This window comes from Apus apus, chromosome 17, assembly GCF_020740795.1.
Source record: "Apus apus isolate bApuApu2 chromosome 17, bApuApu2.pri.cur, whole genome shotgun sequence".
NCBI classification, from domain to species: domain Eukaryota; kingdom Metazoa; phylum Chordata; class Aves; order Apodiformes; family Apodidae; genus Apus; species Apus apus.
The window spans coordinates 10414931-10441873 of record NC_067298.1 but is presented as its reverse complement, the minus strand read 5'-3'; the positions used below and the strand labels follow the sequence as shown (position 1 = coordinate 10441873).

Sequence of the window (26943 nt, the reverse complement as noted above, 5' to 3'; positions counted from 1 at the left end):
TTCTGGCGAAGTAACATTCCAATCAGGGTGGGCTCTTACAAGCAGTCACAGGAATGGCACTAACACTCTGAAAGGTAGCCAGATATTTGAGGTAGTTAATTATTTTTTTGCTGCATGTTTGTTTGGTTTCCTCCATTAGAAGAATTGCCCAGGAAAACACCCTCATTTCCACATCAGACTTCAGTAGCACGGGCAGGCAAGTTCAGTGCCGATGTGTTTTAACCAGAAAATGTATCAACCACACAATCATTCATCATTATTTGTGTTTCAGTAGTGCCCAGAAAAACCTGGTCGTGGAATTGAACTTTACTGGGCGAGTGCTACAGAGACACATTTGTTCAATTTGTAGAAAAGTATTTACATTTCAAATGAAAAAGAAACCTCTCTGAGGTCCTGGAAAGCCTCACAAATCATTCCTTAAACAAAAAAAATCCGGCTGCCAGAAAGTATTTAAATGTTTATTAATGAGTATGAAAGAAACATGCAGCATGTTAATAAAATTTGTGGATGACACAAATATAGGAAGTAATGTGAATTAGGAGACTCCTCTGTCAGATCAGAAGAAAGCTGGATGTCTTTGCAGATTGCAGCCATTTGAACTTCAGCAGTATGAAGTGCTAGGGTATACGTTTAGTGACTAATAACAAGAACTTACGTTAGAAACTGAGATCTCATCAACAGGAATCCAATAAAAAAGGAAAGACTTAGCTGAGGTAATCATTTACAGGATGCTTTGGAATTACTTGTAGGACACAGCACTGGAAAAGGCAAATGCCTTTTCCTGCAGCTCTCCAGCTCATTCTACCATATCCCAAGTGCTAACACTCAACACACTGACAAGTCAGAAGTGACAGGGTACACAGCTAGAACAATTCCCAGTTTTTGCCAAATGTCATGCTTTCAACTGATGTTTCTGAAGGGAAAAAAAAAAAGCTAATAATTTTGAGGAAAAACTGTCATTATTCTTCAAAAAATTGTGAGTTTTCAATGGAAAAATGGCAAGTACTTTTCCCAGTTCTAAGCTGGTTTCAGCTGATGAAAGTTCAAAGGCAGGTTTACAATGAAGCCAACATATTTATGGAAAATGAACTTTAAAAAAAATTTCCAAGTGGTAGTCTGTTTCCTCAGCTCCTCATTCCCTTCGCCTGAGTCTAAGTGACTGCACACGCTTCAAGGCAGAAGAGAGTCACAGCCATAGAGTGTAATATATATTGGATGGACTAGATTAACAGACCAAAAACTCTTCTCCCATCCAAGGAACAATGACAAGCATGCACAGACACTATTCCAAAAACACTTAAAAGCCAAACATAGTTTCCATTTCTTTTTTCTTTTCTTACTTTTTTTTGTTTGTTTGTTTGTTTGTTTTTCAGTACAGAAATGAATGTGACATATGGTGTTGTAGCCTCAGAATGTGGCCTTCATTACAAAACACAACATTAATGTTTCCAAAAATACTTATTGGAATACAGTCTTTGGAAACATTCATATGACTTGCTTTCCTCATAGCTTTAAACAAACAGTGCAGCCTAGTCTATCGAAGACTTCTGACCTAACATTTTATAAGTCATATTTAACAACAAACAAAAACTGGAAATTGTTGAGTTATTTTTTTAAGAGCCTCGTAATGTGAAGTGTGAAAATGAAACAAACTGTAATCAGGAGCCAATATAATCTGAAATACAAAACATGCTTAGGCTTATACTGTTTTTCTTATTGACTCAAACTACAGTTCCTTGAAAATACTCTCAATCAACCTGGGACTCTAAAAGGGACTAAACAGTGCATGAATCAAACACTACTGAGTTGATTCCGCTCTCTGCTGTTCCCATCAGCAAATCATCATATTTTAAAACGGTGTTTTGCTGGCACTACCTTTAGATTTTGTTGGTGCTGGCAAAAATCACAGGCATGCAGCTCTGTAACGAAGTCCACTCTGATTTTACAGAGGAGACAACTTTGATTGTGAGGCACCTTGCACCAGGAGCTCTGACTCTACCTGTAGTAGTATACCTACACTCCTGGATGTCTGTGATGTGTTTTTGACTGGTATGACTAAAGCCATGTATTAAGACACTAGGTTGCCTTTTGCAAAGCAATTAGAAGTATGTCTGCAATACCAAAAGGAATGTGATGCAGAGCTTCCTAAGCCAGAACCAAATAATCTAGCCCTGGAGCTGGCTGGAATAAAAAAGAATCAGTGCAGAGCAACACTAACAGACATATATTGCTCTCAGATCTGAGTTCATCTTTCTCTGTCGTGTTGAAAATTTAATTGCTCAGAGCCATTTGGCGTGGCACAGTGGAGACGTGCCCCAGATGACCTAAAATCCCAAATGTGCTTGGAAGTCAGAGGAAATAGCCTCCTCAGCCACTCAAAAACATCTAAAAATGCTGCCCAGTATTTTGGATGTGCTTAAAGGCAAGCCAAGTCTGAACTTTTCCAGGCTGCATCTTGGAGTCTCTCGAGTGTAATAATAACCATGCATCATAATTAATAACTCTTTTATATTGTCTGATGTTTCTCAGAACATTTAAGCCTAAAAATCCATCCTTCAGTGTTTCTGAATCATGGAAGTCTGTCTTACGATTTGCACTCCATTCATGGGGACACTTTGAAACAGGCATGTAATTTTCCTATTCCAAATGAGAGGCTGTGAAGCCAGATGTTCATGGCTCACTCTTCAGAGACATGCTGCCCTTCGCAGCACAGTCTGAAGATGATGATGATGATGATGATGATGATTATTATTATTATTATTATTATTATTATTACTATTACCAAATTTTAAAGAGGAGAAGACCACCGATTTCTGAACTTTAGTCTTAGAGCCATTTCCAAAATCTTCTTTTTCAAAGTGGAAATACTTCACACATCCCTAAGAAAGCCATACAAGTTACATTAAAGGTCCTACTACCTGGTAAAGATTAACAAAGGGGGTGGGGGAGGATTTGAAAACATTCTCCACTCACTAAGGCTCATGGATCCGTTGCTGCAAATGATTCTCAGATGTTGCCAGGAAGCGTTTTCACCTTCCTCTAACACTAATACACAAACCCTTGCCCTGTTTTGTCTTGCTTTTACTTTCCATGTTGTTGTGGATTTTTTTCCCTTTATCTCTGGGCATGTTTGTACACATCATGAGCCTCTTCTTGCATATCATTCTGTTGTTCGAAGGAGGAAGTGTGCTGAAATGTGCAGTGCTTTTGCTGACCATTCTTATAAATGTATTTCCCACCCAAATAAAAAGTTTATCAGAGATAAAAATGGAGCAATGAAGCCAGGCAGGAGAGCAGGAAGACAGAAATAGAGAAATCTCAAAGATTTAAATAGTGCAAATGGCAAAATGGGTTCAGAAGTTCTAAAGTATAAATGTACCAGACTCAGAGTCCAGAAAATCAGCTTATATTCTTAATTATCTAAGTCAAGGCTAGGATTTTACTGTGTTGGATACTGAAACATGCTGAGGGAGATGACTGCTCTAGACACCTGTGTTCATAGCATCTGCATATTGACCCCCTAAACTGGTATATTTGGAAATGACACCACAATTAGATGTGTGAGAAAGGCAAGTAAACTCCTGTATTTCAAAGGTCCAAAAGCAGTGCAGTGGGTGTTCCACCCAGCACCCACTTACACCCAGTGAAGAGCTACCACAAGGCAAACACTAGGAAAAACAAGCCTTTTTATTGTGTTTATCATCCTCACCTAGTTCCTCGTGACCAGAACTTGGACTCCTGATTTTCATCAACTCAATCAGAACAGTAACATAAAGCCTTAAGCATCGAGTTTAGCCTTTTAAAGACTTCTACTAAATGTAATTGGCAATTTAATCTTGATATTTTGAGCTTAGGGCTTGGTGTTTTATGACAATAATCCCTATATTGTACCTTAACCTAATGCCTACTGAGTTGTTGCTACACCCATTTTATGACTGTATTTTCCCATTATGTAAACAAGTTGGGGTGAATTTTTATTCAGTGACAACTTCAGTCAACAGCCTGTTTGTAAAACATTAGGCAAAACAATGTGAAGATCTTGGTTCCAGAATAATTCTGTTCTGAGATTAAATCAAAAAGAAAACAACTCAAAACCTCCAAATGAAATTGGGTACTCTAACCCCACACACATGGAAGTGGATCTCTCTCTCTGTAGTGTTGGTTAAGCAATCACCTCAGTTTCCTGCTTCACTTTGGAAACGGTCTGAAAGGTTTCCAGTTTTAGTAATTGTTGTGCAACCCTGCAAGACTTTCAGCTCAGAGACCAGAAATGTGACAAGTAGAAATCTTTTGTGCTGCTTCAGAATTGACTCAAATACTTGTTCCTTAAAAAAAACCCCACCACACACAAAATCTAAATTAATCTTTTATAGGACAGCACTGAAACTCCTCATTCCTTCCTTCTTTCCTCTTCTTCTTTGCAAAGGGACCTAACTTCTCCTAACACTTACAGCCAATCTTTCTGCTGCTGGTACATCCTCCCCAGAGCAGGGCTAGCACACACCAGGTGTCACCATCTGTGTATGCCACTGTCATCCAAGCTGTGTGCCTCTAGAATAAGAAAGGTGAGGAGGTACAGGGCTGTACTCCTGGTGGCATTGCAGTTAGCTCCTGCAGCCCCAGGTACTTCAGTGCTCCTGCAGCTCTCTGTGTGTGCACAGATAGCAAAAACAACTGAGTGGAGAAAAGGTTACGTGGCTTTAACCAAAGGGATATATGAAAATCAGAGAAGCCCTTGTACTGCCTGTGCCAGTTCAAAAGGCTGCAGCTTTGACAATGGAAAGCCTTGTGCTGGTGTTGATGGAGTCTGGATCAGCTGCCTTGCTATTGTATTTCATCTAAGGAACAGAATAGAACAGAATCCCAAGTTAACAGCATGAGTGAGCTCTGTTCAACAGATGAGAGAGTAGGAAGCCTGAGGATCTCTGATTTTTTTTTGCTCCAGCCCTAGTAGAAAATTCCCTAAGGTGTAGTTTGACACCAGTTACTAACTTATAAGGGCCATCCAAGGCAGAAAGGAACACTTGCAAGTTCCTACTGATCTCAACCTGGGGCTACTGACAGCAGGAATTCCACTATAATACCCAGAAGCAGTCTCATCCCACCTAATAAAATATTTCAAATGCCAGTTAAATCACCAAAGCCTTTACATTTTCAAAACTAAAGTAAGGTCTAACAGTGAAAGTATAATTTCGCATTACTTCTTTGAAGAAATAGGAGAAGGGAAAAAAAAACCCAAATAAAACATGTAAACAAAATCAATCCCATCCACTATGACCTCATTTTTCAGGCAATACCACAAAAAGACCTGCTGTCTCAGCTTTCCAGACTGATTCCCAAATCAAAGAAATTGAGATAAGTTATTAGATACAGATCAAGTCAAACAATGTATCAGTGTTTGTTATTTTTTTAGGGAAAGCACAAGAGAAGTCTGTGACTGACATTCATACACACAGTCAGATAAACCAGGCAATCCTATACTTCAAGTAGTCAATCATTACTGGGGTCAAGAATTACTACTTGCTTTTCTGAGCAGCTTTTCATGACCCTCCTTTCATTTGTGAATATAGACACAGCAGAGGTCCACCTCTCATATGCCTAAATATGATTTTCTCTCAAGTTTGGTAGAAGATATCATTTAGCTTCTATGACTGGAGCTGCTCACTAAGGCCCATAGTCCTACATGGCATCCCAAGTTTCAGGTTCTTCAAATCAAAACATGTTTCCACATTTATTTGAGCAACTTGGTCTAGTGGGAAGGTACACCCGCCCATGCAGGGAGGTTAGAACTAGATGATCTTTAAAGTTCCTTCCAACCCAAAACATTCTATGATTCTATGACTCTATGATTTATCACGCTATATGTGTCACCACTTTTTAAAAGCCTGTGAAATACATTAAATGGTTTCAGAGATCAGAGGCCTGATCCAACTCCTACTGAAGTCAGCAAAGTGGCTGTCTTTGATTTCTTGTTTTGGATCAGATCTAGCTGCTGGGTTTCTTGGTATCACCACAGGCAGTATCTATCACTGTTCTTCAGAATTGGCTTGGCTTGCTGGAATGACAGCAACACTTCCTAAGGAAAAAGGGCTTATTTTATTTGGTTCACAGACTTTGGCAGAATGCTGACTTTCCATATTGTTACTCAGTTCCACTGGGGTCTGTAGAAAATTTGGGAATGGGATGCTTCTTTCAGAGATGACTTTCAACACCTTGCAGAGAAGGTGGCTGAACCTCTGTGGATACATCCTCATGAGCCTCAGCCTCAGTGCGGCTGCATGGGATCTGGAACGGGAGGTTTCTCAGAGACTCAGCAGCTGTTTTGTTAAGACTTATACAGAGAATGATGTTGGCTACTCTTGTTTTCAACTGTCAGTCTCTTCCCAAGCTCAGTGGTGTAATTTACAGTATATTGGGGTTTTGCAAGTCGGATAATTAAAATAATGTGGAACCAGAAAATCTTGTGTGTGTGTTTGAACCGTGCAGTTAAGAATTTCATTGTTACCTCAGTGTGCAGGTTGCATAACTGCCTTTTTGGTCTCTTGAAGCTGTCCCGCAGCTTATTCCTGATCACCTGAGTCTCTGGACACAGGGATTAGTATTTTAAGAAATATGAAGAAAAGCAGAATCTCCACTCAAAGCTTGTATCTTCTCCCCCAGAGAGATACTTTTTGTAGTGATGAAAAACTTATGTCTTGACCTTGTTTTATTCTTTCTTTGATTTGTGTTGACAGCTACTAATATTTTTAATGTAATTTCCTAAAGATTGTCTTTATTTTTGTACCCATGTTTCAACCCCAATGTCAAACCTGCACTTGCCAAACTGTTGGTGAGTGAATCCCAATTACTCCCTCCATGAGCTCCCCAGGGAACAGACCCTTCAATCATTTCTTTAGCTCCTGAAGAGCTTGAGAGGAATCCCAGGCCAGGACAATCTAAGAGCATTGTGTTTAAATCTAAGAGAAACATTCATGCATATGCTTAACTATATAAGCACACAGTAAGAATGAACAGAATCCTGCTTCAAATCTTTCTGAGACTGGAGCCAGAGAAGTAAAACACTTGTTGAAGACTTCACAGCTGACCACTGGAGGAATGCAAGAAACTGTTTTCTCAGTCCCATCATCATAAATGTATTGGATCAGCAATTCCCTCAGGTGGAATACTTTTTTTGTTGTTGTTGTTCAAAATATGTAACTGTTTACAAAAGTGGCAGTGCTTATTAAGGAAAAAAATTAAAAAACAGAAGTTGCCTTTACTAAAAACAGTGGCTTTAGGTCCAGCCATTTGCATAGAGGCTAACCAGGCTTCCCTCACTGCCCTCTGTGGTTGCCTGTGGCGTGGAAGTTTTTCACTCAGCAGCTCTACTGACCAGATGAGCTACTTATGGGAGGTTCAGCTCATTTCAAGATGTTTGTCATGAACCTGCTCAGCACTGTGTGTTTTTCCTGTTTTACTCCTCCAAGGCAAACACTGAACAAGCATGCAGATCTTATCAAGATGATGCTAACAAAAATACATCTAATAAAAATTTGTTACATTACAAATGTCAACACTCACTGAAAAAACGATATCTGAACTACAGTACAGTTGATTTTATTGCCAAAGCAATTCCCAAGGATCGGTTTGAGAAACAACTTTGCTGGTTTTCCTCATAGGTGTTATGGACCTGTGAGACAAAGGTCTCTCTCATTTATTACACCTTAGCTTTTCAGGGGTACCCTCATCAGAGGCAGCAGTGTGTCTAGAGAGTTTCACCCTCTGGTTTGACATTTACTTTCTCTGTCCCCCAACCAATTCAGAGTGGATCAGGCAGGGGTCAACACAAATTCAAAAGTGATATACCCAGCCTAAGTGAGAGATGTTTTATCCTATATTCTCCCTGCGTTGATTTTATTCCTGTTTTCACTGTGTAAAAACATCACTGTCTCCTGTCACCAAGCCAGAGTCACTAAAAAGTCACACAAATCCGTAGTTGATTAATTAAGCCTCAAATCACTATCAAGGGCTGACAAGCTCCAAATCACATGTTATTGGATAGGTGGCATTCTTCCTAAGGAGCATTTTGTAGAGTGCTAAGCTGTATTCATACCAAAAAGGTCTTCAGGGAATCAAGTCTGTGAAAAACATGAAGTGGTGTTTCCCACAGAAAAAAGCAAGCCACACCACCTGGGTGCCTTAGTCTGGGAGCAACTGCAGTGCTGATTAAGCTCAGGAGAGAAAGTACAGATTAAGGAGACTAAAAAGTAACCTGAAAGGTTCTGGGAGGAAGCCAGAAGCACTGTAACAAAGGGAAAGCAATCTGAAAACAATAATGCCACCAAACATCCCGCGGAAAGAAGCAAGGATGACTCTCCAGTCCATAGGAATGCTAGACAGATGAAGTTATCTCCCAGCCACTGCCAGCACAAACATCATTTAGGAAGCCTGACAGCTGCATAGCAATCAGGAGAGGAGCTTGTGTTTACTTGTGTTTAAAGGCAGAAGCAGAGACTGGGTTCCAGCAACATAATGACGCGTGTTGATAATTATGATATTATGCCATTGATTTGGTCTTCGGGTGTTTTTCAAATCAGGACTTGAAATCTCTTTGTTCTCCTGTGTAAAACTCAGCTTTGAGGTCATTCTTCGCCTTACACACCCTTGGCTGTTTATGAACATCCTCACAGCACTCAAAGCCCATTTCCCATTGAGGAAGACAAGAAACAGGTTGTGTCATTGCCTGGCTCAATTGTTCTGCAAAACTACATAGTAATTCCAAAGCAAGGAATACTTACCAGTCTTATTGTTGTAAAAGCCTCATATCAACAATGAAAGGATACGCATGGTACCAGAGGCATGATTGAGGAGAACCTGCTTTTTATATTAAAAGAAAATGAATGAGAATGACATGCATCTGTTTGAAAGGAAAACTGGTGGAAGGTTCAATAGGGTACCCACCTAAAATGCAGGTTAAGGGCCACTGCTGCTCTCTTGTCACCAGAATAAATGGCTGCAGACACCTATGAATGACACAGGTCCCCTGCAGACATCCCAAAGGACATCAAGCCGAGTCTTTTATGCTTTTGGCTTCAGGGTAGAGGGGCAGACTTTGGCACCCTAACCTGACATTTCCTTGAAGCTACAAGCAACATCTTCTCCTGTCCTGATCTTGTGCATTGTTGCTCCTAGCTGTGGTTGCATTTTATTAGTTTAGAGAGTGTTCTGGGATTTTTCAGAATAAAAAGATCGTTTTTGCAGAAGTTGGAAAAACGTCAGCAGAAGGGATGAAATACTGCCCCATGCCCTACCATACTGAACAGGGAATCTTTTCTTCCTGTGTTGATTTAGAACTTAATCCTGCAAGGTCTTGTCTGTCAGCAAATACAATCAGGTTTAAGAGCATGAATAACCATCCTAGAAATCACTGGAAACTATTTTGTTAGTGCAAAATGAAGCAAGTGCAGAAGTTCTCCAACAGCCTTGGACCAGAGTACTCAGCACCCTGCAGAAGTGAGCCTTTGGTTCTTAGAACCATTTATTGTGTCCAGAGCAGCCATTCATTAAGGCTTTGTGCAGAGAGGTTGAATTTCACTCACTTGGAAGATATTCTTCCTAACCCCCTGAGACACACAGACCCTTTGGCTGATTTGGAAAACAAAATGATTAATGGCACTTTATAAGTTTTTCCACTAAACAGATTTCAGTTGAAGTCTGTCACAAGCTAAAGAATTTGCAGGAATAGTGTCAATCTGATGACACAGGGGCAATAAATCCTTTTGTACTGGATTAGGTTTTTACCCATTAAAATGCTTTGACCTATTGTCATCCAAGTAGAACCACATTCCACTGGCTGCTCAAGAGGTTCTGATTTCACTCGATTGTTACCAGGGAAACTGCACCTCAATCCAAGACTCTGCTGCACCAATAATCTAACTCAATTTGAACACTCATGTAGATAAAGCAAAGCACTAATTATTTATTCCCGTTGAAAAAGTCTACATCAAATCTTTCAAAGACCTGAATAACAGAAACAGAAGTTGTTTGAGGGTGGGGTTTTTTTAGCATAAAGCACCGATTGCTTCATTTCTTTGGGGAATAGCTAGCTGTGGTGACAAAATGCCATGAAAAACTTCATATTCTTAGTCTATCCAAAACAAGAGTGCATTAGGAATCTCACCACAGGCCACTCCTGGAAAGAGTTCTCACTCAGTTGTGGAAAACTAGAAGGATTTTCATTAATAGTCAAACAGCTGGTTAAAGCTTGTAAGTGGAAATACAAATATTTGAATTTCCCTACTGAGATTTCTGGTGGAAAGCAGGCTGTGTTTCATGGCATCTATTTTTATATGGATTAAGGGAATATCATCCCAGTTGTTCAGATTTGCCTTCATTTGAGCTATCTTTGAGTGAGAGAATGCCAGTTAGAAAATGTGCATGTTCTGTGATAGTTGCTAAGGATCAGCATTCCTTGGACAGCAAAAAGGGGCTACCTGACCATGTCAGGAATCAGGTCAGTAAAGGCACTTCAGGTCTGATCACTGCCAGGATGCAGACTTGCAGAGAAACAACGAGGAGCTGCTGGTGCTGCAACAAAGAATATTTGAAAAAGACCCGGGGATCCTTGGTGTTTGCAGTTGCCTCAGCAAAGGAGATGCCCCTAGTTCTTATACATGGAAATTTTCCAGCTAGTTTTACTCTTTTATAGAGATAAGCCTTCATTTCATACCACCTAGTGAATCCTTTTCTTGGTTGTCCTTGGGAGTGTAGGAAAAGTTTTCTGGAAAATGGTTGTTCCCTGAAGTTGCCTCTATTCAGTTTGTTTCCTGAACTGTTCATTTATATCAAATGTCAATTATTAGAACTTCTCAGGCTAGTATTGACCTACTATCCTCTACCATGTTGACAGCAAAGAGAAACCAAAAATTCAATGCTTCCTCAGCTGAATCTTTCCACAGGAAACTAAGGACTGAAGCACTCTCCACTCTTCCAATTCTCCAATCCAGTGTGTCACCACAAATAACATGTGAGAAGCTGAATCATATTCTCCCCTGTCTCCACTCTCAAAACACAAATTTAACTGCTTTAAAAAGAGGAACCGGTGCTACTATCATGACTGCAAACTACAAAAAATAAACAGTTCCTTGTGAAAAGCAGCACAGTGGCTTCTTGGGTTAAAGCATTGCTTCCTGCCAGATGGGACAGACAGCCAGGCTGCTTTTACAGTAGGAGATGAAAAGATGAAGGCTCAAATCAATCTCTTATCCCAATTTAAAAAGCACACAAAAAAGAAATCTGAGGCTGTTTCTTTTGTTTGGCTTGTTTGTGTTTATCATCTGGTATTTTAACTGCACAACAAGTTACTGGAAACAGACGTTCTGTTACCAAACCTTCTCACCAAAAGCTCATGGTGAGAATACTGGGCAAAAAAGGTAACTAATAAAAGAAAAACCAGCAAGGCATCAGCCAGTCCAGAGAAGCTTAGTCATCCTGGAGAACAGTGAGTGAGTCAATTAGCAGTGGCCGGTTGAAAAGCAGAAACTTTCTCAGTATGAAGTGTTTTCCAACTGATCTTTCCAGGAGCTACTCAGAAGCCCCTCAGGCAGAAAAGTTTCTCACATTTCAACCTTTTTGTCTGCTACCACCTCCTCTGCAAAAGTTTGTTTCTTTAGAAACAGTTTCCTGAACAAATGACCAATACATCAGTCCCTGCTCTTTCTGCCTGCAGAATGACAGATTGAGAAATCCTGGTAAGAATTTTACTTGTATTTCTGACATTTCTTCCCCTCTGTTGCAGTGCTGAGTTGTAACAGCTACACTAATGAGGCCCATCTAAAATATGGATTGCCTGGACATTGCCTGAATTTAGCGAGTTTGCAGCTGGTTAACTCTGATTGATCAACTGACATTTGCTAAGCAGAACTAAACCATTTCTCACCATGTACTATAATCTTGTGTTTACTGTGCACAGATCAATTGCCTGGCCTGTAGGGAGCTTGGCTTAGTACCACCAATCTGGCTACATCAGTACATTCACAGCCTTTGAAAAGCAGTAATGAAACAAGTGCATCAGAATGTTTGCCCTATTTCAAAAATGTCCATCAACATGGTATAATGTGTCATGTAGATGCCCCAAACCTTCTTTGTATTCCTTTAAATCATGAAGAGAAGAGAAGAGAAGAGAAGAGAAGAGAAGAGAAGAGAAGAGAAGAGAAGAGAAGAGAAGAGAAGAGAAGAGAAGAGAAGAGAAGAGAAGAGAAGAGAAGAGAAGAGAAGAGAAGAGAAGAGAAGAGAAGAGAAGAGAAGAGAAGAGAAGAGAAGAGACACAAGTGCTGTGAGGCTAGTCTGTGAAGTCTTTGCAGATCATGAAAGCTAAAGAACTGTCTTCCTTTCCTTCTTTCAGTGACTAATTTCTGTTACTGTAACTTGCAGCAGGAATGTTTATCCCCACCAAAACTGAAGCATTCACTTCCCCTTCTCCATCTCCTGTGGTCACTTGAAATCACTTCCCTCTCTATTCTCGTTCTGGCAGGAAAGCTTATAATGATGCTACAAAACACACTACCTATAAAATAATTCCTTTTGTGTATTAAAAGCTCACAGTCTCACTCTGTATCACCATCCCCAAGGGGAATGGGTCAGGGGTAATAAGAAACACACCAGCACAAAGTTCCCAAGACACCACACTACCAGTGGAAAGGAAAGTGATGTAAGGCCAGGACACTGCCAGCTTGTTGACAGCAACAGTCACATGGACAGACCACCTTTCCTCCCCACCCCTCTCTCATTTGGATCACCTCTGTCTTCTTCCCAGCCTCACAACTCTTCCTCACTGCCACAGGGGGAGAGCTTTGATCTAAAACTACAGCACAGGTGCAAGTATTGAGGGAAGTTTAACCCCAAGGCACATGTAGTAACCAGTGCTACTAGCGAGTGCCAGTGCTACTAGCAAATGCTACTAGCCAGTGCCACCCAAACCCCTGGCGAAGGCATTGCAAGCCCTGCAGTCAGCTACATAGTGACTGCATTGTTTTTCTCTGCCATCTTTCAACTTGGTTTTGTCTATTGGGTTAGTATTACTAGACAGGTTATCTTCAGCAGGCACTCCTTGGCACTAGAACTGAAACCCCTAAATACACAGCAAGGAAAGGAAATCCTGTCCACCAGTTTGCCTTTTATGTGACCTTCCCAGAGCCTCAGTCTGCTTAGAAAAGTATTACAGAGCTTTCAGTACAGTTTAAAATGTTTGTTTAGGATTCAGAAATACAGAAATAGGGGCGCCTCTAAGGTGGATGAACATAATGCTTTCTTTTTTACCTTTGTTTGCAGATTTTCATGGCATACTAGGAGTCAGAATCTCTCAGCAGACTCCTCACACACTTCTGCACGAGTGCACATTCACACAGGTCCTCACACACAGACACTCAGATCTACCAAAATTGTGTTCATTCTTGTATTTCAGGCCTTCACTACTAGGCCCCTTACAACAAACTGGTTGCCCAGACCAGACTCATTAGGCAAGCTCGGAGACAGAATGATTCTTCTGACTCACACTCATTTCAGCCAACATTTCTCACAGTCTGTAACCTTCAATTTCCTCTGGTATGAGCTGAAAGTGCCTCTGCTGCTCTGCCCTCTTAACTCAAGAATGCATGCGGGCAGTTTTGCTACACCTTAGCTTTGTTTCTCTTCTGGTAATGACAAGTTGGATAAACCCCACTAAAAATGAACGGGGAGGAATGAAGGAACTGCCAAACTGGATCAGACCCACAGTCTGTCTAGTCTTGTATCCTGTCTCTACTGGTGGCTAATACCAAATGCTCCAGGAGAAGGTGTAAGAGCCCTGCAATAGGCAGCTTTGGAAGATTTTCACTCTTCTAACAAGTTCTTAGCCTGATCTTCAGTAATTAGAGGCTGGCTTCAGCCCTGAAATTACTCAGCTTACTCTCCTTCCCAAACAGGTATCCATACAAGCACTGGAGCTCTGCCTCTTTTTAATATTCAAATGAACATGAACTCATCTTCTGAATTTCAGAGAGAGAGACTTGTTTCCATACAACAACTAACAAGCTGCCAGGTTACAATGCAAAATATACTTCCAGTTGAACAAGATAAAACAGTTTATTTTCATACAAGTTATTTAGTCAGTTAAAAGCTCCCTAAGGTAACAGAATTTCTGTTCACATGTACACACACAGAGGCAGGCATAACTAAAGAAATGAGAAACAGGCTTTACCTTAATGTCTGGCTGAGACATGAAGGAATCTCTGCTTCACTCCCTCCTTTCTTTTTCTCTCTCTCCCTCTCTCTTGCATGGCTGGACTGACAGGTTGGCAGAGCTGAGAAGGACAGGTTGGGTTTGTTTTTTTAGGCAGAACTCCTCCCCTTCTCAAAGAAAGAAAAAAATGCAAGACTGTTTGGGAAAAGTTCACAGAAAATCCTATCCTTTCAGCACATTAGAACTGATGAGGATTATGCTACATTTGGGAGCCCAGGAGTTTTCTAATTTTTCTCTCAAAAATGTTCAAGGTCTACTTTGCAGTAAGTATGAAGCAAGAAGAGGATTCACACCAGGAAGTAGTGTGACTCAAAGATTTCCCATTTCTCTGTTAACGGATCCAACAGATAATTATAGCCCCTTTAAGGCAGCCTTGACAAGAGGATTTTTGTAAAAGTGGAAAAAGTGTTTTCTGCATGCAGCACAAATATCCTTGGGCCTTGGATTTTATCCTTGCATCCCACCACCACTCTGTGTAATAAAAGCCACCACTTGATGTTTGAAGTCCTCATTTCCACACCCCCAGAATCCTCTGCTGCTGCTAACCTGCCTGAGCTTGTAGCAAAAAGCATGTTATTTTAAACTCCTACTCCATTCTCCATCATGGTTGCAGTGTCACCTGAAATATGACAGTAATCCCAAAAAGCTGGGAGAGATCTTCAGCAGGCCTGACTGGCCACAGAAATGAGCTCAGTGTGAAAAGAGGCACATGCAATGGGAGAGCAATATCACCAGTTAGTGGTTAGTGTGTTAGTGTGTTAGTGTCCACACACCTTCCCTGGTTTCCTGGCTCCCAAAATACGTTCCTGGAAACTCTTGCTACTGTAAAGTTTTTAACTCAACCCATTGGAGAGTGTTACACACAAGATGCAGGCAGTGATCTTACCCCGAGCTTATCAACAAGGCCTTCAGATTAGGGCTGTGTCATATCAACTCTGCCTGCTCCTGCTTCCAAACATTGCTGCTGCTTCTGCCTGTGCCCACTTGGTCACAGGGCTTTGCTACTGGGGACCCATGGGCAGAAATATTAATACATGCCAAAAAATAGGAGGCAAGAGGTTTTTGGCTGGTGATGAAGTAGCCTTTACACTCCCGCTTCCCAGCAATCTATGAAAGAATTGAGTGGCAAGTCTCTTGTCTGCTCTAATACTTTTCCTAAGATGGCAGTTTGGGCATGAATCTGCAATTTCTGTGGCCTGTTCTCTGCAGAGTAGCTGTCTCTTCCTTACCCTGCTGCTTCCAGCAAGCATGAGTAGACTAATGACAGTCATCTGCATAAATTTTATCACAGACTCCTCGAATAGAATCCATGTCTCCTCTGGGTCAGATTTGCAGCTGGTTCATAACAACGAAGTTTCAGAGGCTTCGTTTACCTGTGTCACCATGACTGGTGTCACAGTACTCAGGGTGCTGAGAAGTAACAGAACTTGTGGAGAAATCCAGCCAGTTTGGTTTGACAGTATGGTTAGAGGTGAATTCAAAGGATATTACACAAATTCAGTATGACATCAATGATGTCCACTTCTGCCTCTTGCTTCTTCAGTTTCTCCCATACCAAGGGAGGGCCGTGTCTGTTCCAGGACCAACTTCCATTCCTTCCCTGTTTCCTGCAGAATGCATTTACTGCCTCTTCCATCAGGCAACTGTTCGCAATCTTGTTCAACTCCCTGCTTATGATTTCCAGAAAGATAACAAAAAAAAATCAGGAATCTTTCCTGCCAGTGGAACAAGTTAACTGAATCCAGACACAACTGGCCAAGGCCAGCACCAAAGTTCAGCAATAATGAATCATGGCTGAATGCACCAGTGCCTGCTGAGTTCCTCTATAAAGTGAGAAACTGTTTTAAGGTTACAGCATGGTAATGGTCTTCATGTTTCTGCTTTAATTTCTAATACAGATGGGATGGGGATAAGAATGTATTAGCATTAAGTGCATGCCAGTCTCAGCATTACAGTATCAAAGGTAGATTTACTAGCAGAGAGATCCAGCTGTATCTTGCTTTGGCACGGATACGTAAGAGTCTTCTCAGGCTTCCCTCCTCAGCATTATGAGGCTGGAGATCCAGATCCTTCTAAAGATTTGCAACCTGCAGAGCCTAAAGGAGGTTCAGCAGATTCAAAGGGGTTAACCCTCTCTGCTGACCCCTGTTACACGCCCCAACACCAAAGAGCCAGGAACTAAAGCATGCTCAGCAAAACACTCCTGCTTTTCCCCTGGCATACTGGCACCACATGGACTGGCTGGCCTGTGGGCTCCTGGAGGAGGACAGAAGCTGAGCAGCATTTCACCAAGGGAGAACATGCCGATCGCCAGCTCCAGCTTCCTCCTCAGTCCCAGACCAACCCTGTGATGCAAGCCTGGAGCATGACATGTGCTTGTGTTGCTGGGCTGTGTCCACTCCAGGAGCTAAGGGTCTGTACAAGCCAAGAGCTGGCCCATACTTCTTAGTAAACACAGTTGCTAGAAGAGCTTAAAATCGGTCAATAAAAGCACTTCAATTAGGTTCTACAGTGAGGTCAGGTTTCTTGTTTTTCCTGTTCAACTAGGAAGTTCCAAGACAATCTAATAACGAACACTCAGAGCACAGCTTATTGCAGCATCAGAAAGGTTGCAAAATTGCATACAATTTCAGTTTATTACACTCAATTAGCTACACTCCTTTTAAAAAAAAAAAAAAGGAACATGTCTCATAACGTAGGAACTTAATCCAAAATGTCTTGGTACCAGTGTTGAGATTCCCATGGCTTTCTATTAGCTACAGATCAATATAACCACTGTAATAAACCTGGGATGTTCACATATTGCAGTGATTTGCAGTGGGATGCTGTATGCCTTGATCCCCTCCTGCTGTGAGAACGTCTGCCTCAGTGCCTACAAACACTGTTGTCTGTGCAAGTTTCTTGGGCAGGTACCAATCCCACTGGAGCCATCTATGGATTGCAAAGGGGGAAAGGGGAAACAAACTCTGCCTTTCAGCTTTCAGCCTTTGGGAGCAGGGATCATTCAAGCCACCTCGCAGTGGTCACTAATCTACACCCATTGCCTCAAACCCCAGCTACCACGTGCCTGCCTTTTTGAACTGGCTGAGCCTGTTGCTCTAAAGTTCCACCCATTCCAAGTACAGACCCTCTCTTTATTACCTACAAACTGTAGGTACTTAAAGTGAGGTGAGAACAGGGAGGTGAGAAGCTCCCTGCAGAGAAGAGCAGCAAATGGGACAAGGTGTGTGATCTTCAGTGCTTACAATTGGGTGGTCCCATGAAAATGACCACAAAAGTTCCTTTTAACTTAGTGGGCACAGACAAGCCATGTGGATGCCATGGATCCTCTGGCACCTCTGAGAGGACATAAAAGCTGTTGGGAGCTACAGGAAGGCTCCAGCTCTTTTACATGTTCTATGGGACAATATTTCAGTCTGGGGACTAAATAATTCACGAAAAAATCAGCTGGCCAGTGTGGAAATAATTTTAAATGAGCTGAGCCCTTAGGTATTACATTAACTGGATCTCCAGGGAAGGATGTGGATTATTGCAACTGAATAGAGCCCTTATTTATCAGATGGAAAAGGTTAATGTCATTTCCTTTCCTCCATGGTTTTTCTTACCACATCACCATTTATGGATAGCATGAGGTGCAGACAGTGTAAGAACATGTGCTTGATTGTTTAAATGACCAGAGCTGTTACTTTAATGGGAAGGAGGGGGGTAAGAAATTAAGATTTCTTCTGGTTTCCTGGGGGGAATTACAGGACTAGGAAGCATAAAACACTGAAGAAAGGAAATGGGCTTGTGGAGCACCTGGTCTTTGATTTGACATCCAAGAGTACCTAACTGAATGAGGGCATTTTTGCATTCTCATCTACTGCATGTGCATAATAAGAACCAGGATTAAACTGATCTGATATCCTTATTTCATACCTCATAAAGAGAGAGTGCATCAAGAAAGGACTTTTTTGATTGTTTGTTTGTTTTTGTTTTTACTCCTTAATGACATTTAAATACAGTTAAATTAAGTTCTGATAATAAAAAGTCTATACTTTTTCTGATTTGCCTCTGGAGTCTCCATACCTGTTGACCCAAAGATAAATATCAGAGCAGTTCAATGATCTATCTGATGCTTTAATAATGATGTTAACAGGGCAATTCTGATACCAGCTATGGAGACATTTTCCATGACAAAAAGACTGAGAACAAGGAAAGCCTAGATTCAGAGGAGAGAGCTCTTTTTTTGGTAAAAGGTTCAAGAGACCTCAGTTTATTTCCCTGTCTCTAGCACACTATATCCTCAGGTAAGCCACTTAGGGATGACCTCCTAATGTAGTAAAAAAGATGGAGCTAAAACACATCGTCTGTTGCCAAAGTCCAAGAGGACGATGATCACTCCTGACCATTTGGAAATTCAAGGAAGCCAGTACATGGCTCCCTATATGAGTCAACAAAGAAAGATGAGTATGGCACTTGTCTTAGGCTTCTGAGTACAACCCCTCCTTCTTTTCAGTGTCTAGAGGGACTCAGATCACTCAACACAGGTGTCATGCACATTTCTCCTTGCCATGCCATAGATAATAGATGGTTTGAGTTCCTAACCACCCTATTTCCAGAGCTATCAGTAGAACTTCAGTCCATGCTAGGTCCCATAAGAAGACATCTCAGTACAGCTGTTGGTCTTTCTCACTGCACAAAATTGCAAGATATGAAATTGACTCCTTCCTTCAAGGTCCAACTGCTTCCCTCCCCCTGAATCCAACTCCATGTTGTAACAAAACTCAGGCATGCACCTTTCCTCTCTCCACATGCCAGTATCCATGGAAATAATGGAAAGAAAACCAGACTGAAGGGATAATGAAGGTGAGAACCTCTGTATATTTCGCTGAACAACAGAAAAGTAACCTTTCTGTCCCAGCTTCCCATCTGTGAAACTGAGGCAGTAGCATTACCTTACCTTGCAGAGGTGTCCTGAGGACAAAGAATTAATATTTGGGGGCACTACAATGGGGATAACTAATTCCAGCTCTGAATGAAATGAGCAGAAATATGCCCATTGACTTATGTGGGATTTAAAATGAGCCTTTATTCATTTGGCATTAGCCTCTGAACAGCCATTTGAGGATAGCAGTGAATAACTATTAATACTTGTGCAATTAAACAACCCGCATTTAAGGTATAATGGAGTAAATTAATGTATGTATCTAAGGCAACCACGATGTGACTATTGAGTTGACTTCATGAAGTGAGTATTTGCAGAATATGAAAAGAAACACACGTAAAAGCTGAGTGCATCTGTTCTGATATTTTTCTTGCCCATAAAGGAACAGCTTTCCTGGACAACCAAGCAGTAAGATACTATAGCAAATAGTCTTTCACACAAAGCCAACCCTGACTTTGTTATAATTGCTATGTAAATATAATCCTACTCATCAGCTAAATGCACCTCTCCTGGTCTAGAACATTATACATGTTCATCGAGGTGGAATCCCTGTCAATTCAGTTTGCTAACTCAGTATTCATGTGCATTAGCCTTGGAAAAGGGAATGTGATTGCTTGAATAAATTCAGCCACTACCTTCTGCATCTCTGAATCAGTTGACAAACATCAGTCTGACTGGAATATGAGTTCAGAAATATGTTGCCATGGAAATCCTAAATATTCAGCTCTTGGCAGGGGAATTCAAATGGGATACCTGATAAATAGAAATAGCCCAGCCCTTGCCAACCACATAGCTAACCTCTTGGTCTTCAGATGTTTCTGAAAACCAGGATGTTTTTTCCAAAGTACCTGAAGAAGAAAAAGTCTTAATTTTCACTAACATCTGTACCCCCAGGTTCCACCCTACTTAGTGAGTCAGGAAATCTCTTCCAGAACTTCTCACTGCATAAGCACAGTCTCTCTAGTGGGGTTACATTATTTTTTAGCTGTCTGGATTCAACCAGTTCCACAGGCCAGAGGGTAATTGTTAATGGTCTCTGGCTGCTTAGGTATTGCTGCTCAGCAGTAGCCCTTGCCCTCAGGGTGACCTGTGCTTTCTGTCCCTGTACACCACCCACGTGAGTCCAGGCAGTGTCTGACCCTTTGTTTTATGGTTATTGTCCTGTGTGACTGAACATTCTTAATAACTCAGCCCAGTTCTATAGCTTTGCTCTTTCCTAAGCATAGTTGCAAACTTTACAACCCAAAATACAACCCACAAATAGATTTCCCTCTTGGGCAGAATCCAGCAGCTGTTTAACAACGTGCAACATCCCCCTGCAGCAGTTTAGCAGAAAAGTAATGTGTGTCATACCTAATTAAGCTGCAGGCAATTCAGGCTGGAGACCAATTCTTTGCTCAGTGTTGGTAAAGCAGCACAACAGACCATTACTGGGGGCACTAAGTCCTACTGTAATATTTTAAATGTCAGCAATTACTTCGGAAGAGAAGAAATTAAGTTCCACAGAGCATAGTAGACATTGTCCATGGACACTGAGAGAACAAGTCTTATGAGGAGCAGCCGAGGGAACTGGGGTTGTTCAGTCCACAGAAAAAGGAGGCTGAGGGGAAACAGCTCTCTACAACAGCCTGAAAGGAGGATGTAACAAGCTGGGTGTTGTCTTCTACCAAATAATGAGTGATAGGATGAGAGGAAATGTCCTCAAGGGGAGGTTGAAATTGGATATTAGGAAGAAAATCTTCACTGAAAAGAAATGTCAAGCACTGGAACTGGCTGCTTAGGGAAGTGGTGGAGGCACCATCCCTAGAGGTATGTAAAAGATGCAGAGATGTCCTGCCTGGGGACATGGGTGGGTGATGGACTTGGCAGCGCTAGGTTGGCCTCACTGATCTTAAAGGTCTTCTCCAACCGAACTGATTCCTTGGTTCTCTAGCAAAGCAAGCCCTTGGGGCACAGCTATTTGGAACAACTTTACGTCCAGGAAACGTCTGGCAGCGCGTCCCTTTTCCATCCCGTGTGTAAAGCCCCTCGGAGCCCCCCGGGGCGGGCCCGGGAGCGGCGCGGGGCGGGCGCTGTCCCTTCAGCACCACGGCGGCCGCGGCCGGAGGGGGAGCGGGAGGGGGAGCGGGAGGGGGAGCAGGGGGTGCCAGGCGTGCACAGGGAGTGCGGCGGGGAAGAAGCTGCCCAGAAGGGCACCCCGCGAACTTCCCTGGCTCCGGGACGGGGTCAGCAGCCGGCCATCAAAGCCAGCCCGTTGCTGCCGCTGGGACCGGCCGCGGCTGCCCGCGCTGCCCGCGCCGCATGATCTCATCTTGCGGCCGAGGGGGGAGACAAGAGGAAAATGCTTTCCCCTCGGTTTAGGTTGCATACGGTTTTGTACTGGAAAACAAATTAACCTAAGAGGATTTTCTGAATTTGAGCTAGGAACAAAAGACAAGGTGAAAGTGTCTGACTTTTGGGAACGTGCCAAAGGGCCAAACTAGCAAGTTCTTTTTCTGCACGTTTCCTTGCCTTTCACCTGCACTAAAAGTATATATAGAAAACGTGCTTTTTCTCCTCTGGAGCTAACAAATTAAAGATTATCTAAAACCTATTTTCAGTTAACTGTTGATTGTATTTTCTCCTCCTCTCAAAATGATCCTGTACACAGAATTATGCCAGAAGAAAACTAAGCAACTATGATCTAGATTATATATATCTATCTATATCTATATATCTATATCTATATATATCTATATATATATCTAGATTTAGATAAAGCCATCATTTGGGTTAATGAAGGTTGGGACTTCGTTTGGCTAAGACACACATCTCTGCCATTCTCTTAAATATCAGTTATTTCTTTTTCAGCTGAGACTGCCTCATATTCCACGACTGCAAAATAATCTGCCTACCAGCTGCATAACCTCAGTTCATGGCATGCTTGTTCATGGCCTCGTGTTGGCTCTGGAGAGAGCAAACAGCTGCCTTCAGAATGGAGCAAATACCTGGAAACCTAATAGCCTCCTAGGATTCAAAAAATATTTGGTACACTTCTTTCCAGGTGAGAAATTTTCCATCACAGATGGATAATATTAAAGTTTCTGTTCAAAATCAGGACCTCCATAGTATTCCCATTTTCTGTGTTCAATATTTAAAACATTGTTCATAGCTGTCCAGAAGAAACATTAAAAATAAATGCTTCTGCTTCCTTCTGTTGAGAGAGGAAATTTCTAAACACTGGTGGAAAAGTGTACTTAGAGGACAGGATTTCTCTTCCTCCAATAAAGTTCATCATTCACAATTTTCAACTCTCAAGCCTTTGTGCTAAACAAAGCAAAGAATTGTCATAAAAGTCTAAGGTGCCCCTCAGAGGGCTTGTTCCTTGTGCTTCAACCAGACACACACTATCTTCTTGACCAGGTGATAGCGATCATGGTCTGGGTGCTTGGTTTTAGTTGCTATCAGAAAGAAACAGATACAGTTCAGATCACAAAAGCTACCTGTCCTTTCCTAGAATCTAGTAGTTTTCCTGCTTTCCAGAACCCCAGAGATTTCTCAGGTTTTTCACCATTTGACTCAAATGTGAAATACTACTATAGGACTTCTTAACAGCTTTTTTGCAAGGCTCAGAGATCCCACGCAGCTCTGACAGCCCAGCAAGAACTGAATTACCAGCAGAGGGGGAGTCAGAGAGACATTATGATTTGATCCAATATCCACTGAAGTCAGTGGAAGTATTCTCACTGACTGTGTCAATAAAAAGAAGGAAAAACCTTCCACTAGAGATGTTTGTGTGATATTTTCCCCAGCTCCCATATTCTCGATCCTATCCCTAACACCAGTTTTCCTTGCTATTTATAGGAAAGATTGTTCATTACTTTTTCTGTGCAACAACAACCAGAAAAAAAAAAAAAAAGGCCACATATGGTCTCATGAACAATGATTGAGATGAAAAAAATTCCTCCTTGACCAGAATGAAAAGGCACTGAGCAGCTTTAAGCAGAGAATGCCGTATGCCAACCCATCATGCCCCTAATAAATCTGCATTTGATCGTGCGCTCTAAGACCTTAAGCACATTGTAGAAATGGAGCAAATCCTCTTTTGGAATTTACTGACTTAAAAAAAAAAAAAGAGAAAGCAACATAATTCCATTTATTTTAACATCGTTAGACTCTGAAAAAGAAGCCCTGATCATATCATGGGATAGTGTTCTTGTTATTTCTGTGATTACTGCTTCATTTGAACACTTGACACGGCTCGTTGCTGCCAGCCAATTGAGTCTGTGGCCCTGGAGATACAGAGGAGATTTTAAGAGCTGGAGTGAGGCACAAAAAGTAGTTACTGCTTCACAGTTTTTTCCCATAGAAAATCTAATCTATTTATTGTCAGAATTATGCCACTGACCCTGGATGGGGCAGTGGGGCTGGAGAAGGATGCTTTTCTGCTTTCTCTTTGTATGTCTCTGAAGAACGATTAGGTGCTATCCTAAGTGCCCTATCCTTGATTATCACCAAAATGTTTTTGGAATGGGCTTCTAGCATTGCACTAAAAAGCAAACAAAGAAACAACTGGAAACAAATAAACAAACAAACAAACCCAAACAAAAATACCCCAAACTAAAAGCCACCCAACCAATGAACCAAAACCCATACACGGCTCCAAGTCACATTGGGCTGGGATTCTTGCTGCTGGGTCTGTCACACCAATCAAGACAACAGTTAACTCAGGCAGAAGGACCTTGTCCACTTTCAATAAAGGCAATACAGAATTATGCCACATCTCATTTCCCACCTGCTCCTCTGGAAGAGCCCTCAAGTTCTTTATCCCCTTTTTCCTTTAACAACTTCCCTTCTGAAGCTGAGTTGTGGCAGCTCTACTGGCCTAAGCAAATAGCCAGGAGAAAGCAATGAAGATCTCCCCTGGTTCCTTTCTGATATGTGTTTGCTTTCACCAACAGGCACAGTGTCCTTAAGTCCTGTGAGAATACCAGTTCTCACTGGTCCATTGGCTCTTTGGCTCCTTGTCAAGCCCTTCATCTTCAAAGCGCTCCATCCTCTTTTGATGCCAGCGTCTTTATTTGCACTTTGTAGCACCCAGAACAAGCTGGGCAAACATGTTTAAAGTCCAACATGGACTTTGTAGAATTGCCAGATTGGGAAAAAAATAAAATGCTCAGGAAATGGAGAAATCCATGGACCCTAACAAACATTAAACTCCTGACAAAAAAGGAAGACAAATTCATCCTCTGCTGACCTAGGTCATCTCTGAACAGACACAAAGTTCTTTATCATCTTGCCAATTTTCCCATTCTTTAGAGAACAGTTTTGTGTTTTGTTGTGATTTCTTTGCTTGTTTATCTCTTAATCTTTGAGTAAATTCCAAAATATGAATTTGGCCATTTTAGAAACAGGTTCAAGGCTTCACAGGTGACTTCCAACTTACTTCATAATCAAGGTGTCAGTCTCTTTAAATTTATGCAAGTCCTCATTAAACTTTTCTATCTATTCTATCTTATTATTCAGATTTTTATAGTCACTTGGGTCTATATTCTGACATTCTCCCAACACGTACTGATTTATTCCACCAATACCCTCACTCAGTTCAGTATTCTTCCCTGGGAGGAAAGTGACAGAATCTACCTATATGTGATAGATATTTTAAAAGTATCTGCTAGCAATTATCATCCCTGCTTCATCCCTTCCTTATGGTGCCAATGACCTGTAGGGCTAAACAAACAGCAGGATCTGATCAAAAGATGGAATAGCAGAGTCTTTTTCCTAATCTAACAGGCTTAGAAGAATCAGAGATGTGTGAACTACTCCCAGACTGTTATGTGTAGTTTCATTTCAGGAACTATGAAGATGGTGTGATCACAGTGCTCAGTGATGGGGCCACTTCCACGTTCCATAATGTGCCTGCGAACCCTTGCTCACAGGATCCTAAGTATTTACTGGCCAAATCCTTTTGTCACCAATATAGCTCAAAGATAACGTAAAGGAACAAAGTTATTCTGAAGGCAGCACACACCGAGTTGCAAATGCTGCTGTAATAGAAATCAAAATGCAAACAGTGCAGCTGCAGCCCCTTTAGACATCCCCTCTCTGCTGGCACTCAATAGTTTGGACACGCTCACCCTCACAAGGCAGCACACACACAAAGCACAGAGGGGAGACTGCACCCGGGTTTTCTAAAAGAAGGTATTGGGGCTGAGACTGCTTGTATGGAGATCACACCTGACTTAGAGGATTTACTCATGCAGTAACGTGGTATTCTGAGCACCTGGGAACTGGAACAACTTTGTTCTTCTTTTACTAAAGTTGCTAACACACATTTCTCTTAAAAAGTTATTGTTTCTTAAAACATGCTATATTTATCTAATATGTAATTATACAACACAATGTACAGCTATTTTTGAAATGTCTTTAAGTACCTAACTTCCACTCCTCAGCTTCATTCAGATTTCCTTTGATGCATTACCCTGTCTCAAGTTCAGCTGTATCATCTTCCATGTAAATTTATGTCACAGCAAAGAAACAAAAGATTTAAGCAAATTATTCCTTCTCTCAGCAACCAATTTTGAGCCACCATGTAGCATATATAGACATGCAACATAATTTTAAAACAAGTATTCACACCATATTGATATAGTAACCAGGACAACTGTGAGACAAGTATCTTAGTAATTTCTGTACCGTGGTGATGGGTGCCCACCTCACCAAGAAGCTTTCTCCTAGAAATCACTGCTTACTCAAGAGCAGAGAAAAAAAATCAAATGTGCAGGATGTAAGCAAAAGTTAGTGGAAGGACTGATGTAAACTCAGATCTTCATAGTGCAGTCATGCCTCTCCACAGGGAGAAGAGGCAGAATTTTTCAGACTTGAGCAGTACAGAAAACAATTAAAGGGAAAACACTCATTACAAAGTTAAGGTTGTTGGTGTGAAGGAAAGAGTAGTGAAAAGCAGAGTGTGTGCACCAGGGAGCACAGGAATGTCTGAACAAATCCACCACACATACTCTTCTCCTATGTATAGAGATACTTTTCCCATTTGTGTCACATTAGGATGAAATTAGCTGGATGTATCTAGTGATTTAGTTTAAAAAAAGAAGACACAACTAAACAATGCTTGTTATTGACAGGTTGTTCTGCCCTAACAGAAATGCAAAACACAGAAACATGCAACTGCTTTCCCATGGATAGGTATGGAAACAATAGAAAAGGTACTTTACCTTTGCTCATGCCTCCATGAGGAAGTTCTTTGAAGAGTCCTTTGTTTCTTTTGTGCCAGCAGCTGTGCAACTGTAAAGAAAAACAGGGGTTGGGTTAATAATAAAGAAAAGTACAAGCCCTAGACTCCAAAGACTCAAGTTAAATATTTACTCGAGTTTGTTCTTGTGAGCAAACTCAGAGGGTCTGTTTTGCTAACTGCTGGCATCTTGAGAAGCAGGTGACAGCCAATCTGCTGCCTGCCCTGCTAATTCCCTGATTGCAGCCCAGACACACACAGCAAAAACCAGAAATCACCTGTGCACATCTAGGCTCTGGTTTAAAACACAAGAAGCAGGAAATTCTCCCATGTAAGAGAAGCCCTTCACAATTCAATAGGTACTTCAAATATTTACACATGGAATTGGAGCTGGAATTACTCACTGATAAACCACTTCAGAATAAACAAGTTCAAGTTTATACTTCCATTCTATTTTATTTATTCAGATTTTTTTTTTCTTCAGAAAGTCTTTTCTTTCTATATCAACATGAGGTTAAGGTAAAGACTTCC

At 41.5% G+C, this 26943-nt stretch overlaps 1 protein-coding gene across 2 annotated transcripts in view; it reads right to left on the bottom strand.

The window, feature by feature from the left end:
- The window catches only part of KCNJ16 (potassium inwardly rectifying channel subfamily J member 16), a 31215-nt gene extending 4755 nt beyond the window's left edge, over nucleotides 1–26460 (bottom strand). Inside the window, exons 1-2 of one of the 2 annotated variants that reach the window (XM_051634854.1) lie at nucleotides 26396–26460; nucleotides 14216–14318 (exon numbers count right to left, since the gene is read on the bottom strand). The gene's annotated coding sequence lies outside the window, so the exon portion shown is untranslated. The remainder of the gene's footprint in view (nucleotides 1–14215; nucleotides 14319–26395) is intronic. The other variant, XM_051634853.1, reaches the window with a different exon arrangement.
- Nucleotides 26461–26943: the final 483 nt, after the last annotated feature.